Raw genomic sequence first — 6000 nt, forward strand, 5'->3', positions numbered from 1 at the left:
TGCTGGGTGCCATAGATTGCACACACGTTGAGCTGAGACCACCTAGGGGCAGGCAATATATTTATATAAATAGACATCTTGGCAAATCAACTAATGTCCAGGTGGTTTGTGATGCAAATCTCAAAATTGTTAGTGTTGTTGCGGGTTACCGTGGCGGCTGCCATGACTCCTTCATCCTCAGTCAGTCATCCCTCTTTGATAAATTTGAGGCTGGAGAAATGCCGGATGGCTGGCTTCTGGGTAGGTACCAAGTATTTGTGTTAAATTTTGTGTTTACTTCAACCTGCACATTATGTTAGCACTGTGTTTGTGCATCAATATTTTTCAATGTTGCCAATCTCTGTTCTTCAGGTGATGGGGGTTATGGCTGCTACTATTGGCTTCTGACTCCATTGTCCGTCCCTGATTCCCGTGCTGAACACAATTACAATCATGCACATAAGTCTATGCAGAATGTGATAGAACGATGTTTTGGTGTACTGAAATCAAGGTTTCGGTGTCTGGATAAGTCTGCCGGGCTTTTGTTGTATAGTCCCTTAAAGGTGACTAGGATTGTGTTCTGCTGCTGTTTTCTTCATAACATGTGTTTGCAGCAACATCTGCCACATGATGATGATGAAGAAATCAGTCAGAAAGCAGAGGAGTTAGAAATATCTGGCGACACTGTGAGTACAGATATAGGGAGAAAGGTAAGGCAAGACCTGATTTTGGCACATTTTAGCGGTAAGTAAATTTTCCTGTGTGCTTTGCATATGAACAATTAAGGCACACCAATGTTTTTTCTGTAGTAATGTGGCTCTTGCTCCCTCTCGAGCTAGTCAGCTGAGTGTTGTTATTTTGCTTTATATGTGTTTATGTCTAACTGTTGGGTATCAGTTACTTAGCTATTTGTATATAGATTTTTGTTAGTAATTATGTGTTTATAATGTTAAAAGTTGGTTTTTCCAATTCGCAGGTAATGTTTGCCACAATACTACATAATAAATTAGTATGCCCTAACAACCATTTTTGTTTAGCCTATTGTTTGTGTTTGTTGTGTGTAGACTTTCTTCTGAAGCTGTGTTTGAAATATGTAACCTCATTACCACAACATAATGGACATTGAGTAATGTGTGCCAATTAGTCAAACATACATTGCCTAACACCAACCTTACCAAATTGTTTACACATAATTATGGCTGTGATGTGGTAAACCTTCATGTTAGTAATGATGCTAGAATAGTCCCAACACATGTGAGTGATAACTCAATTAATTATCCTGTTCCACTGACAGTTTTTTTCACATAACACATTGCACATCAATCATTTCTCACATTTATTACTGTACAACATGTGTTTTCATTTCAAATAAGTGCTATTTTGTAGGCCTAGGATTGTGAACAATGTGTCTCCAGATGCAGGGTTGGTTATTTCTTAGGCTGTTCTTTGGTGGCTGACGTGGGTTTGGTTTGGACAGTGGAGCGGGTTCGGCTTGATCTTCGAACTGGTGATGAAATTGGGGTCTGTGTAGGTGTGTTGGTCCCTGAGCTGGAACCTTGTTGGTGTTGTGCCAACAAATTAATATTTTGACTGAGGTTAGCCAGGGTTGCGGTAAGTTGTGTTGTGGCTGTTGTGTTGTTGTCTATGATGCGGGACATGGTTTCTGATATAATTTGATTATTTTGTATTAACTGAATAAGGGCTTGTTGATGGCGGTGTTGCTCATCCATTATGCGCTGAAAGGTAACAATAAGTTGGCTGTTATCTGCTCTCATCTGCTCCATACTGTTTGCGACTCTGCATAGCTGGACATTGAGCCTGCTTGTGTTTCTACACAGTCTCGGAAGATGATGGGGCAGACTGGCTAGGTATTGGGTGTGTGTGCGTAGGCAATCAATATTCTGTGCCTGTTGTTGGTTCCATGTTACCCAAAATGATGGGTCAGGTTGTTGCGGGGTTTTTTTTGTCTCAATTGTGGGTGTGGTGACATTTGGGGTGGCTGGGTACTTTCCTGAGGCGTGGTAGGTTGGTTAACGTCTATTGCTTGCAGATGGAGGGTGTATGTTTCCTGTTGTTCAGATTCCTGCTGGGCTTCCGGGGGCATGATGTCTGGTTCTGTATGGGGTTTCAGGGGACAACATTTGAGAATTTAGTTAAATTATGTTGGCTTTATTATTTAGTTTAACTTTCTAGACTTGTTTGTCAAACATTTTTCAAAAGGAAATTAGGATGTTCACCAAGACTCGTATACACAATCAAAAAGGGCAATTATGTAGGTTTCTATGATGAAAAAATTTACATCAAAACAAAAGTGGACACATGTTTGACAGAGACCACACTTACGAAACAAACACACAGAGGTACAAAGTTTACCCCATGAAAAAAAAAGATTTGTAATCCGCCATATCGTACTTGCATTAAAATATCAAACAGTAAATGACAATATGAATTCTATCACCATTGTGAAAGGGTGTGAATCTACCTGAAGCGCAATTTTTTCCTATTCAAATACATAATGACAACACAATACTACTGTAAGCAAGGCACAAGAGAACACTCTAAATTTGCGCAACTTTTATAGTGGAGATTGGGTAATTTTTATTTTGAAAGCCATGTGCTTGCTGCTGTGGATAAGTACTAGGATTTTTATTTTTATTTTGCTGATGTGTATTTTGTGTGCAAAAACAGTGTGTAAGTATGTTACTTGTAATTTTTGTTTTGTGTTTACTCACCAGACAGCTGAGGGGAATGTGGATCCGATGAGTGAGTACTCTCCAAAATGTATTCTGGTGGCTGAGGCAACACAGTGGAAATATGATGTGGGGGTGGGCTTAATGCTGGTGTTGGTGCGACATCAGGACGACGTCTCTTGGTAGGCCTGCTCGTGTGGCTACCAGACCCCTGTGAAGGACGTCTTTGTGGACTGTGATGCGATGTTGAAGTTCCTATGGATTAATGCTAACATTCGATTGACTGTAAATTTTGTGGTGGGCACATTAACTGGTGTCAATTTTGCGTTACCTGTATCGCCAGCATCCACAACTCTTGACAGTGTTGCTTGTGTTCTGGAAGTGGTGGCTTGCTTTCGTACTGTAAAAATGATAAATTAGTGTTTATGACCTTTAATTACAGTGTGTACTTTTGTAAGCAGCAACATTTAGTGGTGTGGCCATATGATTACCATTATGAGTACACTTTCTGCCAATAAATTATTTAAAAATGGGTTGCTTCATTGTTTGTGAAAAGGCTAATGAGGTTCCATTTCCAAAGAAAAAAACATAGCCAAGTAGTATAATTTTCCATGGCCAACAGCTGAATATACACCCATGTGTTACCATATATTTTTGAGTATTACATTAATATGAAAATATGACATTTAAATTTTAAAAACCAAAAAAATTGCAAAGTGAATATAAAGTAAACATACAATACTTAGCCATCTACACTAACATATTGCCCACAAAGACAAGTAAAATACAACATACATTTAACAAATAAAAAAAAATAAAAAAATTACATTCTAAACACGTGACTCACACGTAACTAATGTCCTTTTACAAACGAAGCCATGTATGCGATAATTTACAACTTACAAAATGGACCAAGCAAAATAATAATATAAAAAAACCCATTACTACCTAACACCTCACTATACAAACACAAAATCATTCAAAAACAAACACAAATATCTAATCAATTTATAACATAAAAATATATTAACAATACAATATAATTTTAAAAATACTAATTAGACATAAACACATATGCAGATATAACATATTTTAAACAAATTACTCACCATCATGCCTAGGACGATCCGAATCCCGCACATTAGTCGCACCAACAATTTCATGCGGAATAAGGGTCCGCACAGGTTCCTCCCACTCCCGATAAGACGCTATAAAGGGATGGCCACTCCCTGTTTGCCTGGCTGACTTAGCCTCCTTTGCCATCTTGGCCTTGAAACCAGAGGCGGAACTACCGCCAGTGCAACCAGTGCATTGCACTGGGGCCCGCCACTGTCCAGGGGCCCAAAGCATGTAATGAGTCAAACTGACTCATTACATGCCGCTGTATGCTGCGGGGCAACCGCTGCCCGCAGCACACAGCCGCCCGGACAGAGAGGAGAGGAGTGCAGCGGTATGGAGGAGAATGAGGAGGAGGGAGGTGGAGGAGGGAGCCGCAGCAGCGCTTTACTACTGGTTGAGGCGCTGCTGCTGCTGTCCCTCTGCTTCACTATAGGCTGTCTTCCGAGAACAGCCTATAGTGAAGCAGAGGGGCAGCAGCAGCAGCGCCTCCACCAATAACACAGCACTGCTGCGGCTCCCTCCTCCACCTCCCTCCTCCTCCTTCTCTCCTGCCCGAGAATCGTGACCAGAAGCTGCACCGAGGAGCATGAGCCAACGGAGAGGGTAAGTATAATTCTTTCTTTCTTTCTTTTTTTCTTTCTGTCTTTCTTTTTTTCCATGTACAAAAAGGGGGACTGCCTGCCACAATGTGTAAAAATGGGGGACTGCCTGCCTTACCCCTTCCCCACGAAGCCACGTCTCTACCTGGTGTAGTGGTGCTACTGTGCGGCGTAATTTGAATAATGGAGACTACTGTGCACCGTTTTATGAATTGGTATTATTTTGTGGCCACACCCCTTCCCCACGAAGCCACGCCACTATATATATTTTTGCGCACGCCTACGGCGCGCACTGCCCGTTTTACATGCAGGTGTGGGGCTCCGATGCCGTTTCTTGCACACAGTGCTAAAATGTCTAGTTACGGCACTGTTGCTAGGTATCCATTTCCCTGGCCCTGAGCAGGTCCCCCTCACCAGATCCTCTCCAGGGGTGAGGGGGTGGACTTGGATGGGATGGGGGGCCCAAAGCATTTTGTCGCACCTGGGCCCACCGCTCGCTAGTTCCGCCACTGCTTGACACATCGCTTGATGTCATAGAATCTCTTCCGACACGTGTCCTCGGTCCTCTTCACCACACCCTCGCTGTTTACTGCCGCTACTACCTTCCCCCACTGAACAGTTTTCCTGTGCGAAGGCACCTTGGCCGCATTATGCCCAAACAGCTGGCGATGATGGCGCATCAACTCATGCACCAAAGCCATATTTTCCGTATAGCTAAATTTAACATTTCTGCCCGTCTTGGTAGTGGTGCGTGGCTGCGGAGCAACACCACCATCACTGTCACTATCACTCGAGGCCACAGCAGCAACCTCACCCTCCTCCACCTCACTAACCTCCTCCCCCTCACTCACCTCCTCCACCTCACTCACCTCCTCCACCTCACCTCCTCCCTCTCACTCACCGCGCTCTGACTGGGACATAATAATGACAAACAACAAATAACACTAATAAAAAAAAAAAAAAAAACACACTCCTCCACTACCACTACACACAACACACCAAACACAAGTGATGTGTTTTGGTTTTGGGTTCGGTTCCGCGGCCGTGTTTTGGGTTCGGACACGTTTTGGCAAAACCTCACCGAAATTTTTTTGTCGGATTCGGGTGTGTTTTGGATTCGGGTGTTTTTTTCAAAAAACCCTAAAAAACAGCTTAAATCATAGAATTTGGGGGTCATTTTGATCCCATAGTATTATTAACCTCAATAACCATAATTTCCACTCATTTTCAGTCTATTCTGAACACCTCACACCTCACAATATTATTTTTAGTCCTAAAATTTGCACCGAGGTCGCTGGATGGCTAAGCTAAGCGACACAAGTGGCCGACACAAACACCTGGCCCATCTAGGAGTGGCACTGCAGTGTCAGACAGGATGGCACTTGAAAAAAATAGTCCCCAAACAGCACATGATGCAAAGAAAAAAGAGGCGCACCAAGGTCGCTGTGTGACTAAGCTAAGCGACACAAGTGGCCGACACAAACACCTGGCCCATCTAGGAGTGACACTGCAGTGTCAGGCAGGATGGCCCTTCAAAAAAATACTCCCCAAACAGCACATGATGCAAAGAAAAAAAGAGGCGCAATGAGGTAGCTGTGTGACTAAGCTAAGCG

General features: G+C 42.9%; 1 long non-coding RNA gene across 1 annotated transcript; it reads right to left on the reverse strand.

Annotated features, from left to right (window-relative positions):
* Positions 1-1326: 1326 nt before the first annotated feature.
* Positions 1327-3072, reverse strand: LOC134947480 (uncharacterized). Its single transcript, XR_010182569.1, has 3 exons — positions 3001-3072; positions 2712-2924; positions 1327-2094 (listed from the first exon to the last, which is right to left on the reverse strand). It is a non-coding gene; the product is annotated as an uncharacterized LOC134947480 (long non-coding RNA).
* Positions 3073-6000: the final 2928 nt, after the last annotated feature.

The sequence above is a fragment of the Pseudophryne corroboree genome, chromosome 8 (genome assembly GCF_028390025.1).
Source record: "Pseudophryne corroboree isolate aPseCor3 chromosome 8, aPseCor3.hap2, whole genome shotgun sequence".
Lineage (NCBI taxonomy): Eukaryota > Metazoa > Chordata > Amphibia > Anura > Myobatrachidae > Pseudophryne > Pseudophryne corroboree.